At 50.3% G+C, this 14,168-nt stretch overlaps 2 protein-coding genes across 3 annotated transcripts in view; one reads left to right on the forward strand and one right to left on the reverse strand.

Moving 5' to 3' along the window:
* Positions 1 to 14,168, reverse strand: part of LOC117870001 (zinc finger protein OZF-like) — an 876,360-nt gene that overhangs the window by 261,026 nt on the left and 601,166 nt on the right. The gene's annotated exons all lie outside the window — the stretch shown is intronic.
* LOC117870043 (zinc finger protein OZF-like) overlaps positions 1 to 14,168 on the forward strand; it is a 191,604-nt gene that overhangs the window by 94,121 nt on the left and 83,315 nt on the right. The gene's annotated exons all lie outside the window — the stretch shown is intronic.

A 14,168-nucleotide genomic window follows, 5' to 3' on the forward strand; every position in this document is an offset into this window, starting at 1 on the left:
CTTACCTTTATCAACCTAGTGGCCTGGGACAATAGCTATTGACAGGTGCTCTAGTAGTGCAATTGGTTGGTGCATAGTATTTATAGGGCAGTGCTGAGGTGAGCTATGTTGAGGTTGTGAGTTCAAGCCTCACCTAGAGCACTGGTTTTCATTAACCAAATGGCTTCATCCACTCGTTTGGCCCTGTGGAATGTAGAATTCCAGCCCAGGGGAGGAGTCTAAAATGCCCCCTTCAATTATCAACCAGAGAGCAGGTCAGAATCTACAGTACTTTCTCCCCCACCAGCCCTGTAGCAGGATCCCTCAAGCAGAGCCTAGAGTCCTGCCCATCCTTTGACCCCTGAGCCTGGGGAGGGAGAGGAGCAAGGCAGCCATTGTTAGAGGGCTTTCCCTTCCCCCGCCCACTTCCCTGATACTTTTCTCACAGACAGCAAGCAGCAAAAGACCAGAAGTCCGAAGCGCAGACAATGTGATGTTTACTGGGTTTAGTTTCCAAGCATATTTCAAAACCCTTCACACCAGTCGGGCTTATCTGTATACGCCGATAGAGTCGGTTCCCTTTCCAGTTCTGACACCGCAGAGCCTTGCCTGTGTCCCTATTCCCTGTTCCCGTCCCCCCTCTTAACAAACATGATTCCAATTTCCCCTTCCACTTCCTGTTTGACCCCAGTCTATACAGTAATATTCTCAGCTATACCTTAACCAATCATTTTACTGAAATTTAATTAGCCAATTCTAACATATTGTAACATAATTCTCTAACCAATTATATCCCACTCCCCTAATTAACTTACACCTAGCAAAATTAATTAAACAGCAGACAGAAACAATTAGGGAACCAGACAGACAGACAATACAAAAGTGGGGGCCACAAAGATAAAACCTACAGAAATGAGGGTTTCACAACCACAACCATTGAGATGCTCTCTTAAGATCTGTTTCTTTATCTGGTGGTGATGGGCCCTATCAGGACAGGCTCATTTTCCTAACAGCCCAACATCACCTTATTTCAGTGTGGCTGGTTTGGAATGTGAGGATGTGACCATTTGCTTCCCAGCTTATGGCTGCCCCTGCTGCTTAGCCAAAGGCCTTAGCCTAAGAACAAGGCCTCAGACTCTCCTAGTGAGACAAGGCCCAGACACAGGCAGACTGTGATTTTGATTCTTTGTTTTATATCCCTGTAAGTGATAAAAATTCACCTAAGTTCTTAAAGTCTAGACCTTTACAGGCAGCCTGAATATCTCTGTTCTAACAGCCATTGGTCCCTGGGGCAGGATGATCCATGTAACTCACTGAGTGGGTGGTGGGCTGAGCTTCTCCCGGCTGCATCTTTTCAGGGATGAGATTTTGAAGAATTGTAACAAGAAGAAAATCTCTCCTGTTCCTGTTTGTCACCTTTTGCCCTTCTTGTGCCCCCTCTAGGGTGACCAGATGCGAGAGAGGAAATATCGGGATACATGGGGGGGAATGGTCCGCTGGCGGAGCCAAAAAAAAAAAATAAAGCCGAGTGCTGCCAGCAGAGCAAAATATCGGGACAAATTGCATCCCAAGCATAGATCCGTCAGGATGCGGGACAAACACCTGAATATCGGGATGGTCCCGATTTTATCAGGACGTATGGTCACCATAGCCCAATTAGCCTCTGTTCTCCCTGATAGGGGAGATGCAGAGCCAAGCTCCAGTCTTCCTGAGTCATAGAGTCTGTATCCACCTCAGAAATATTGCCACTGGAGAGTATGGCTCCCACCTCTTCCGTAGAGGGACTGCAACAGCGGCTCCCCAGTTGCATCTGGGGGTGTCAGAGATCCAGGCTATAGGGTGCAGGTGATATAGGATATAAGTCCCCTGCCTGAGGGGAAGCCAATGCATGAGGTGGGCCATAAGCGCCACAAGTTTTAACCCTGTCTGCTTCCTTCCCCATGTCTCTCATTTAGATTATATTGAAGTACACCTGTGGCTGGGGATATGGATTTGTGGGCACAGCATTGTGCAGTGGGCTCCCAAAACAGCCTGTAATTCAGCCAGGGGTTTGCAGCTGGGCCTTGGGCTGGAGGCGATTTTCTCTCCACACAGCAGATGGGGGATGCGCTGGGACCAGCTCCTGGCTCTTTTTTTGTGAGCTGGTTCCCGTGAGGACACACGAGACATCACTGCTATCTACCTAGGGGAGAACCGCCTGGGAATGTGCTCCTGGCCCAGCTGATTTGGAACGTTAAATGGGATAGTGGACAACACAGCAATGTGGGGCTACGTCCCTGAGAAATCATCGCCATCCTCCCAAGCACATTTCAATTGCCTCCACCTCCCTTAGCCAGGCAGTGTCCCTGAAGTGTGTGCTGTCTTCATAGGTCCTTTCTCCATCTTTCTCATGTCTTGTTGGTCTCCTTAACTCTCCTGTGTATCTGCTTTCTAAGCACAGACTGACTCTGCATTTCTGGCTGCTCTGAGGAGGGGAGAACCATGCCTATGTGTGGCCAGCAGACAGCCACAAAGACTCCTGGCCAGCCTGCTCCCTGGCATGCCAAACACCCACTGAAGGCTACCCACAGACCAGCATGCTGGGGCGGCTGCTGATGCTCTGTGGCCAACATCAGAAGCTGGTAGGAAAGCAGGGCCAGCCCCCTGGTGGGGCCTCTTACCGTTCCCACTCAAGGTGCTCACTTTTGTAGTGGGGCAGGAGATTTTACCCCAAGAGGCTTTTCCCCAGCTGGCGAGAAGCAGAGAAACACCCAGGCTCCCAAGGCGCTATTTAGCAGGCCCCCTCAAGCACAGGGACAGGTGTAAATAAATCTTTGATAATTTTCACATGACTTTACATTGTGCCTTTTTATATAACCTTGTGGTGGGTTTACCCACGTGTGACCTTTGTTTTCATGGGACTTTGTATCAAAGCCTTATTTAGAAACTTTGCATTGCCCTTGGTATAATATTATAGCCCCTAAGAATAAAAGAAAAGAAAAGAAAAAATTCTGTTTGCTAGCAGTAAAATTAGAGCTCTCCCCCCCCACTCTTAATCAATTGCCCTGTTAAATAAATAAGGTGTAAATGAGAAAGGCATGAAAGGCAGCACCTCCAGACAGCCTCAACTGTTGGAGAGGGGCTGGAAGCCAGACCCAAGGACAATAAAACATGTCAAGTGGGCTCATTAAAAACAAGCAAACATACCGACGGCCTCGGGGGTTAGAAGCAAGCACCTTCTTTTAAAAACACCCTCTTTGCAGCATTGGGACAACACTCAAAAAAAAGCAGCACAAAGGACCAATGAACACAGACACAGAGTTTGAATCTGGTATAGATTTGCATAAGAAAAAAGCTGCTATAAAAGTGAGGTGTCTTGCAGAGGACCCCGGGTCTCGTCTTGTCAACATGGAAGCATCAATCCGGATCGGCAGAAGCCCGGCTCCACCCCTTCCCCCATCTAACTCACCTGGCCAGTAAAGTTAAGGGGAGCAGCTAATTGGTAACAACAAGACGGAGTGTGTTTGTGTGTGTGTGTAAGTGTAATATATTATATGCATATAATACAGTGTTAAGAAATACATGTATTACTAATAAATGTGGCGTTCTGCCTTATTCCCCCTAAAAAGATCCTGTGCAGTACTTTAAGTACAACATTTTGGTGGAGAATGCGGGCAGCAAGCATAAAATCCACAGTTATTATAAAACTGGTGTGCACACTGCCAGCTTTAGCAAGCCTGGCGCTAGAGAAAAAAAAGTGTAAACTTTCAGTTAATTAACCAAACTCTAAAGGATATAAAAGTTTAGGTTTAAATTGTGTTCATAACTAAGCTAAAGAGAAGAACTTAGTGTTTCTCACTCTAATCCGGGGAAGGATTAACCAAAATCTGAAGAATATAGGAGTTTAGGTTTAAATTGTGTTATAGAGGTACATACACCCTCAGCTGTAGCAAAACTGAGCTAAAAAGGAAAACTTAGTGTTTCTCACTCTGATCCGGGGAAGGATTTGTATAATTGGTATATGAACCCTCGGTGGTAGCAGACCAAGTAATACAGAGGGAGGTTTAGCGTCTCTCCCTCTGGCCCAGAGTGGGTTAAAAACATAAAATACAAATCTTGTTCTGTTAAACCAAACTCTAAAGAATATAGGAGTTTGGGCAATGTAGTGTGGTTTATGTTTGTTTGTTTTTTGTAAGTAATATTCTGGTAATTTCACAATTTTAAAAAAAATGTTTAAAAAATGGGACCAGGAAGGGTGGGGGCTAGTTAAAAAGCCCACCCTCCTTGCTAAATTGGTAGTGAAACAAGACTTGTGCCCATGAAAAGAAACTGTTTATTAAAAAAAGCAGGATCGGGCCCAGGCAAGCAACAGATAAAGAAACTAAAAACAGGTTGGGTACAGAGAGTTAAAACAGCACTCTCAAATCTTACAGCAGCAGTAACATCAGGAGAAGAAACATTTGAAACCCCAAAAGGGGGCAGACCTTTGGGACCCCTCTGAAGATTGGAAAGGGGGATATTTGGGTAAATTCCTCCTCCCAGGGCCAAAATGCCATTGAAACAGTCAACAACAGTGCCTGCTTCTGCCTCAGATCTCCAGGCCATGGCAAAATGGCTGGAGATTTTAAAACAGAAAATTTTTTCTAGATGGAGTGTTAACACCCTTTTACTAAAAAAAAGGGAGAATTTACACTCACAAGAAATGCACCACTTAATTAGCATTTGTGCAGCCCCAAGTACCAAACACACTGTGGCAGAGACCAAGCAGGTTCTGCCAGGGTAAAAGCACTGTGCTAATTTGTTTCCAAGCTTCTATCTTTCAGGCTCTAAACCAAAACATCAAAAGAGCTGGTACCAGCTAAAAAGTTATAAAATACCATGGTTATAGTGTCATAACAAAGTCTGTATTGCATGTTCTGTGTTGCATGTTCTGTGTCTGTCTCTGGTGGTGTCCTGTGTTAGCATTGGGTCCAGAGAGAGAGGGGATACTACACTAGACAGGGTAAATGTCTTTTCCTCTCTCTACTTCCCCCATCTCCATCCAACTTATCAATCACCTCTTGTGTCCAAAAAAACTTTGGTTCCCAGTGCATCAGGTTTCTCTAATAGTCATTTTGTTGTTCATTTTTGTTCTTAATACATTTGTATTGTTAGTTACATTTGCTTGTATTGTTAATTCCACACTTTCCTCTATGCACTCTGCTTCTATTTCCCCAAGCCCCGAAGGGTAGTTCTTGGGCCCCCATAACCTGTAAAACCTTGGCCCATAATTGTATGGCCCCATCTTTCAGGTCCCCAGAAACCTCTAAAAACAACTGTTAAAAATAAAAAATTCTACAACATTTTAGCAACTAAATGTTAGTTTAAGTCCAAATCAGCTTAACCTTGCATAACAACTGTGGTACTCCTACAAAATCTTATTTGTTGTGTGTGCTTTCCTGACCTCAGTAACTTTTATTGTTTAATGGCTATTGCAGCATCAAACTTGGGCCTCATTTTGTTTGTCAATGTACCCAATTATTATAATGGTAATGGTTTTGTTGTTGTGTTTGTTATATCTGGTGTTTAGTCAATTGTAATGGTTTTAGTTATATTCACCTGGTTATAATTGTTTGGTTTGTTTGCAACAAATACAAAAGATTTATATGGTGACCACTCAAGAATTGTTCTTGAGAGGTCAAAAGGGGGACAATGTAAATAAATCTTTGATAATTTTCACATGACTTTACATTGTGCCTCTTCATATAACCTTGTGGTGGGTCTACCCACGTGTGACCTCTGTTTTCATGGGACTTTGTATCAAAGCCTCATTTAGAAACTTTGCATTGCCCTTGGTATAATATTATAGCCCCTAAGAATAAAAGAAAAGAAAAGAAAAAATTCTGTTTGCTAGCAGTAAAACAAGAGCTCTCCCCCCCCCACTCTTAATCAATTGCCCTGTTAAATAAATAAGGTGTAAATGAGAAAGGCATGAAAGGCAGCACCTCCAGACAGCCTCAACTGTTGGAGAGGGGCTGGAAGCCAGACCCAAGGACAATAAAACGTGTCAAGTGGGCTCATTAAAAACAAGCAAACATACCGACGGCCTCGGGGGTTAGAAGCAAGCACCTTCTTTTAAAAACACCCTCTTTGCAGCATTGGGACAACACTAAAAAAAAGCAGCACAAAGGACCAATGAACACAGACACAGAGTTTGAATCTGGTATAGATTTGCATAAGAAAAAAGCTGCTATAAAAGTGAGGTGTCTTGCAGAGGACCCCGGGTCTCGTCTTATCAACATGGAAGCATCAATCCGGATCGGCAGAAGCCCGGCTCCACCCCCTCCCCCATCTAACTCACCTGGCCAGTGAAGTTAAGGGGAGCAGCTAATTGGTAACAACAAGACGGAGTGTGTTTGTGTGTGTGTGTAAGTGTAAGTGTAATATATTATATGCATATAATACAGTGTTAAGAAATACATGTATTACTAATAAATGTGGCGTTCTGCCTTATTCCCCCTAAAAAGATCCTGTGCAGTACTTTAAGTACAACACAGGTGCACATTTGGAAGAGGGAAACTGCTCTACATGCTAGCCTGGGCAGCCGCCCATTTTCTTTGGCAAGTCAGGAATTGCAAAGGCTAGACTGGAAGCACCTGGGCCTCATGCCAAACAGACTCCAGATACCAAATAATGGTGCTAATATGCTCCCCCTGCACCCTTCCCCCATTACCCCAGGAGCCGAACATCTTCCTAATCCACAGGGTAGTTCTTCTCCCAGGCTCGTGTGAGGGCGGGAAGCGTCACCAGCCCCATTTCCCCGATAGGAGAACTGAGAACCAGAGAGGCTGAGTGATGTGCCCCAGGGCACCTGGGAAGTCTGTGGCAGAGCAGGAGGTTGGGACTGGAGGCTTTTCCTTAAGCATGTTTCTGTCTCCTGCCTCCGGGTCTGGCCTGCTCCTGGGTCACTGGGTGGTGCAGGGGCAAGGGCTCAGGGCAAGGGGCAGTGTGAGGGGGGCCTCGGGTGAAGGGGTGGTGCCAGGGCGGGGCCTCAGATGAAGGGGCAATGCAGGGGCGGGGTCTTGGGGAAGGGCCAGGGTGGGGGGGGGCCTCAGGTGAAGGGGCGGTGCAGGGGCAAGGACTCAGAGGAAGGGGCAGAGTGAGGGTGGGGTATTGGGGAAAAGGGGCAATGCGAGGGCAATGCCTTGGAGGAAGGGGTGAGGAGGGCAAGGCAGGACTTTAGGAAAAGGGGCAGGGATTGGGGGAACAGGCGACGTGAGGCCAGGATCTCGGAGGTAGAGGCAGCATGAGGGGAGGACCTCAGAGGAAGGGCCAGTGCCTCAAGGAAAGCAGCGGTGCAGGGGCAGGGCTTTGGGGTAACAGGCGGGGTGAGGGTGGGGGCTTGGGGAATGAATGAGGATTCATTCAGTTCAGTGTCAGATTTGTCTTTGGGTGACAATGTTATTGAAGTGAGATAGGGAGGAAGGGGCTGTGAGTCTGAAGACAGACAAGAGTTAGAGGAGCTGACAAGTATCTAGTTGAAAAGCTCATCTGACACACACACAGAAAGAAACCAGCACCAATGTAGACATTTTTTAATGCACCAGCAAATAAGGGATCCTGGGAATATACACTACCATACAAAAAAAAAAAATAAAGTTATCAGATAGAAACAGATGTGATAGTAAACTACCACACATAAAACCTACCTTTCACTTCAACCATAATATCAAGATTTTTTTTTTCACTTGCCCAGATCTCAGAGAGCCCCACCAACACCACGCTGCCCTCTCACTCCCACTGCTTTCCATATCCACATGAGCTGCTCCCAGCCAGGCCCCACACCCCATTCACACGCCTTTGGTCACTGTGTAGCTCAGTGGCAAACACTGCCCTGAAGTGACTCCGGTGCCAGCACTCACAGCACAAACTCCCCACACCAGATTCTGTTCACACACAGAGAATTCTCTCTGCCCGGCTCCTTCAGTTCATCTCGCTGCTCTCCCTGCTGCCACCAGACACTGCTCATCTGCATAGCCCTGCCCACAGCCATGTGACACCTTCTGTCCTTCTGGTCTCCAGTGAGTGAGTTGCCTGCCGGGAGTGAACACGTCAGCGCATGTCACAGCCCCAGCGCCCGTGGCTCCGCTCCACTGACCACTGTTAGAACCTTCCATGAGATTCCATCTCCCAGCTCCCTCCTGGGCCAGCAGCAGCCGGGTGGGGAGTGTCTGTGAGACCCAGCCCCAGAGACCCGTAGGGGCAGGGGGATATTGGGGGCAGGGGAGGGGATGGGGGGAGGAGAGACCCAGCCCCATAGACCCGTAGGGGCAGGGGATATTGGGGTCAGGAGGGGAGAAGGGGGTTGGCAGAGATGCAGTCCAGGGTGCCGGGGTAATCGGGTGGTTTGGAGGGAACTGGGGAAGAGAAGAGACACGTGAGGGGGGCACATGTTGGGACAGGGAAACTGATTCACTCCAAGTACAGGCGGGGCGGGGTGGGGTGGAGGCAGATCGTGCTGATCCCAGGGTAATTTTGGGGGGTTCTGTTTCCCCACTCGGCTGGGGACGGAGCTGCCAGTGGGCTCACCTCTGGGCCGAGGAGACCTGTGGTGGAGCGGATGCCGGGGCTGTGTGTGTGTGTCAGGCTGGGGGAGCTGCCTGGGCAGAGGTGCTGGAACTGGGGGTGCTGGGGGTGTTTCCATCACACCCAGGGGTTATGGTTGGTTCAGTGGCTCAGCACCCCGCCCCCCACACTATACAGATTGTTCTGGCACCATTGGCCGAGGATCACCTTCTATTGTACTTTGCCGCCCTGCTCAGGCCTGCCTGGCTCTCCTAGAGCAGGCGAGTGCCCAGCTCTCCTGGGGCAGGGCTGGCGAAAGCTCGGTACAGATACTAACAGTGCCGGGGAGCCTGGACGAATATTAGTTGGACAGAAGAGCTTGGGTCAGTTTTATCAGAGATCAGAAATGAATCCCGAGCACAGCCCTGGAGCTGCAGTGCTCAGGGTGTGTGCCTGGGTCCCCTGAACCGTCTCCCTGCCTCCCTCGTGGCATAACAAGTTCCCTGCAGAGAACAGAGGTGCGGGAACGAGGGGTGCGGCGGGTGCTGCAGCACCCCCATGTCTCACTGTGAAAAGCTCCAGGTGCAGTGGGAACAAAGCCGCATTATTGTGTGATTCTGGAGAACCCCGGAGCTGTGCTGCCCCTGTGTAGTGTGAGCAGGAATTGCACATTTTCACACTGCTTGTGAACACACCTGGGTACAGTTCGCAGGCTTTCAGCTCCACCACTATAAAAAGTGAGAGAGCCCCACTGCCTAGAAGTGTCTGCTCAGCCTGGTGCAGACACTGCCCGGCCTCTGGCCTGCTGCCCTTTCTGTGCCACAAACCCCCGGCACTGAAGAGACGGATCAGAGCGTTGAATTCAGGGCTTGCCTACAGGGGGGACACTCAGCCAAATGAATTTTGATTAGCAAAAGTGGGTTAGGTAGTTAGTGACTTGAAAGTGCGTTACTTAAATGGCATTTAACCCCATCACAGAACTGACCTAGAGCAGCATGGGAAAGACAGCTCCCATCCCTCATTATTGTGAGTCAGGGAGTTGAGCTGAACCCTGAGCTACACTAGACCCTGGCAGTGAGAGTCTGGCCACCACTTGCTGCCCCACCCTGTTGTCCTGGCTTCCCCCACTGTGCGTCATTTAGGGAGGGAAGTGGGGCTTCTGCCTCTCCTCCCCAATTTTCACACCGCAGAGGAGTGCGAACAGAAAAACGAACCACTGCTCCTCACTCCCACCAAAGAAACCCGACGCCCTTAGCTGTGGCTGAGTGAGAAGTGTCTGTTGGATGACAGGGCCTGTCCCCGAGGAGCTGGAACAGCAGCTGCTGCCTCCCCCTTGGCTCCAGGCTGTACTGTGCAAAATGGTCATTGCCTGGCTGTATGGGTGGATGCTGCTCCGTGCTCTGGAGAGCATCTGTATTGCTCTGTCAACCCAGGTTAGAGACTGGCTAAAATGTAGGTCTCGCTGTGAGCAGGATTCAAACCTGCACACATAAACCCTCTTAGATTTCAACTCCACTGCCTTAACTGCTCAGCCATCACAGCTGGGAGCATCACATTGCCCCAGTGCTAGAGAAACTGGTAAATAATCACAATGCCCAGGCTTGAACCCATCTGAAATCCAGAATTCACACAGCGAACCTGGCTCCCAAAGCACAGAGAGGATTTGGTGTTTGTTCTCTTTGCTTAGCCATGTGCAGTTGCACAGAGAGTGCTTTGAAAAGTCTCCCCTCCCACAGAGCAAGAATGGGAAATGATTCTGAACTGGAAGCTTGATGTGAATGAGGATGTCTGGACCACAGGGCCAGGAACTGGCCTTTGCTAGAGAAGCCAGTGACACACGGAACCAGGCTAAGGAAAATGTTTCCTGGAGTCAATAACTGGAATAGCAGCAGTATTGTGCAACAAAATGTCTCCCAAGAGGAGTTAGCGCATTGGTGGTCCGGTAGCAGAAGTCACAGAAACAGCGGGGGAGGTCTAGCTTTGGTTTCTGGCCAACAGAGGGATGAGTTTTATTGTCTCCAAATTTCAGTAGAAAAATTCAGACCCAAACTGTGTGGGGTGAGGGTTTCTTTAGTTTTCATTTGTTTTGTTTTGTTTTTCTCATTTGAAATGTCCTTGATAATTTGTCTGGGAAAACTGTTTGTACAAGGCCAAGGAAGCGTTAGAACAGTTACAAATCTCCATGGGAGTGAGGGGGTCGCTCAGCACCGGAGGAGAGGTGGAGATTTTCATGGAGGGGAGTTGAGGAGATAAATGAGCCTTTTGCTGCAGCAGAGGGAGAGGTTTGGCAGTTTCACTTTTACCAAGTAACCCCCCCCACACACACACACTTCTCCCCTGCTGCTGCTCCAGCTCAAACCTCACTGTCACCCCCAGCATGTGACCTACAGCTTCCCGCTGACAAAGCCTTTATCTATCAGAAACAAAATCATTTAGTCTGCCCCTTCTCCCAGCTGAGCCTTCCCCCCACAGAGCCCAGGACAAGCCCGACCTAGCCATGCTGGGGCTTGAGCTTAATCCTCAAGGCCAAGCACAAAACCTTCAGCCGGGCACATTTCGCTCCCTTCCTGCCTCCACCCAAGCGGCAAGGGAGAAACGGATGAGACATGCCAGCTCAAAGACGTCTCCCTATCACTTCTCTGTAGGCTGCACAAAGCTAGGGTTACCATTCGTCCGGATTCCCCTGGACATGTCCAGCTTTTAGAGAAAAAATAGCGTCCGGGGGGAATCTGTAAATGTCTGGACTCCCCCTCCCCACCATGCAGAACGCACGCTGCTGACAGGGCAGCTGGCCAGATGGTGCCACTTACATGGGGCTCTGACAGCCAGAGAGAGCCCCTTCTCCTCTCCCCTGCAGCTGAGATCACTTACTCCCTCCCCCCCTCCCTCCCTGTATTCACAGATCACCACCTGGCAGTTCACACCGGCAGTTTGGAGCTCCTCCCCCTGCTCCTCCTCTCCGTCACGCTGGTCTGAGCGGCAGGGTAAGGGGGCCAGAAGGTTGGAGAAGGGGCAGGGAGGTTCTGGAGGGGGCAGTCAAGAGATAGGGAGCGGGGGGGTCGGGAGTTCAGGGGGGGCTTTCTGGGGGGGTGGATAAGGTTTTGGACAGTCAGGGTACAGGTAGGGGGTAGGATCCTGGGGGGGCAGTTAGGGTGGGGGAGTCTCAGGAGGGGGCAGTTAGGGGACAAGGCACAGGGAGGCTTCGGTAGGGGGTGGGGTTCCGGAGGGCAGTTAGGAACAGGGGTCCCAGGAGGGATAGTCAGGGGACAAAGAATGTGTGTTTGGGAGTTCTGGGGGTGGCTGTCAGGGGGCAGGGGTGGGGAGAAGGATCGGAGCAGTCAGGGGATAGGGAGCAGAGGGGTTTAGATGGGTTGGGAGTTCTGGGGGGGCTGTCAGGGGGTGGGGAGTGGTTGGATGGGGCATGGGAGTCCTGGGGGTCTGTCTGGGGGTGGGGGTGTGGATAAGGGTTGGGGCAGTCAGGGGACAGGTAGGGGGTAGGGTCCTAGGGGGCCAGTTAGGATGGGGGGAGGGTCTCAGGAGGGGGCAGTCAGGGAACAAGGAGCAGGGAGGCTTTGGTAGGGGGTGGAGTCCTGGGGGGCAGTTAGGGGCAGGGGTCCCAGGAGGGGGTAGTCAGGGGACAAGGAGCAGGGAAAGGGTTGGGGGTTCTGAGGGGGGCAGGAAGTGGGAGGGAGTGGAAGGGGCAGGGGCGGGGCTAGGGCAGGACGGGGGCAGGGCTAGGGCAGGACAGGGGCGAGACTCCTCCCGTCCTCTTTTTTGCTTACTGAAATATGGTAATCCTAACAAAGCTCTTGGCCTGCCTCATGCCTCATCAGGGAAGCGCAGCCATGCTGTCCAAGCCTGAGTCACGTCTGCAGCCTGGCCCGCCCCGGCTGACGGAGCGCAGAGCCACGCGAGTCAATGGCAGGTCGAGTCGGGAGCCTCGGCTCTTTCCCCTGACAGCCACACAAAGCTGCCTAGCATCCTTAGAGCCTCCCTCGTGTTCTCCCGCGGCAGCCGCGTGCCGGTGGGGCGGAGGGAGGGGGCAGAAAGAAAGCACTGCTGCCTCATTCCGGGACAGGAGGCCCTCACCACACCCAGGCCTGCCTCTTGCCTTCAGCCTGCTCTTGGCGCTTTGTTGGTCGCCACCTTGCTTGAAAGCCCAGAGCCAAAAAGAAAAAGGAGCATACCTAGCAGAGAATGGTTTCAATCCATTGACCTCTGGGTTATAGACCCAGCATGCTGCTGCTATGCTAGTTCTTTGCCTACTGCATCCAGCATCCAGTCTCCAGCATCCACACTAGCGCTTTGTGAGCTCTCATGCTGGCAGGCAGATGTGTAGGCTGCACAAACTTAGTAACTGCAGAGGTGTATCTCTGTGACGCAATGGGTTAGCGCATTTGGCTATTAACCAAAAGGACAGTAGTTGAAGCCCACCCAGGGACAGTGGGGATCCTGTGCTACTTCCTTGTTTTTTGAGGACTTGCTTGGAGCCTCAAAGGCACCCTTTTGTCGCCTCAAACCACCCCGCTTAGCCTCAGTGGTTTCAACTGGTGGCCCGAAGCGTGTGCTGGATGCAACTCAGAAACCCATCTCCCAGCAGCCATGCCGGAGGCTAAGGCTTAATCCTCGTGGCCAAGCACAAAACCTTCAGCCGGGCACGTTTTGCTCCCTTCCCGCCTCCGCCCAAGCAGCAAGGGAGAAGTGGATGAGACATGCCAGCTCGAAGACTGCTGTAGTAGGATGAGGCCCTGAAACATAAACCATTTAAAAAAAAAACACCTAAAGTAATGGTCAAGACTTTGCTAACATAAAGCAAAGTTAAGCTGTGAGCCAGAGGCAGGCCCTGCTCACAGAAGCTGGCAAGGAAAGGGCTGATGCTGCAAAAAGAGACATACCTAAAAGGTACCAGAACACTCCAATACCTGCCCATTCCACACAGATAACAAGGAATAGGCTGACCCATCCCAAAGATGGCAAAAGGGTAATAGATGGATGGGGTTGTTTTGATCAAACCAACATGTACAAGGTGAGAGGCGGCAACTTACTACTTAGAGGGGTGGTACCTCAATACGTCAGGAGCAGGGCAGTCCCTAGCTATTCTGGGGCCCTAGGCAGCCCCCCCCATAGGGGGGGGGTTGTGGGCACCCAGACCTCTGCATGGGGGTGGACTGGCCCCAGGCCTCCACAGGGGAGGGGGCTGGCTTGGGGGGCAGTGGGGAAACACCCCCCAGCAGTGTGGCTGGGGCCAGGTCTCTGCACTTCCCGCAGCTCACAATGACGTCCTTTTTGTGTGCCATGGCTGTGTTACCCCAAGCGGAGTAAGGTAACGCTTCAGAGAGAAAATACTAGAAAAAATTGTAGGGGGAAAGATAGAAAAGGAAAGCCCTTTTTCTCAGAAGAGCAGACTTGGCTCCCTTCCATGTCCATCACCAGTAGATTTAGCATACCCTGTGTGATATAATAAAAATAAAGAGAGACAAGGTAATATGGTGCAAACAAGGATAAGTATATTAAGGGCAAAGGTGGGGAAAATGCAGGGGGGAAGAAACACAAACTTAACCATTCAGTGATTCAGTGACTGACATTAGGAGCTTGAAGCTCAGACCCACAAAACCTCCCTTGGCATTTAGAAAACAATAAAAGAAACCCCAGTACAGAAACCTTTC

This window comes from Trachemys scripta, chromosome 25 (genome assembly GCF_013100865.1).
Source record: "Trachemys scripta elegans isolate TJP31775 chromosome 25, CAS_Tse_1.0, whole genome shotgun sequence".
In the NCBI taxonomy this organism is placed as follows: domain Eukaryota; kingdom Metazoa; phylum Chordata; order Testudines; family Emydidae; genus Trachemys; species Trachemys scripta.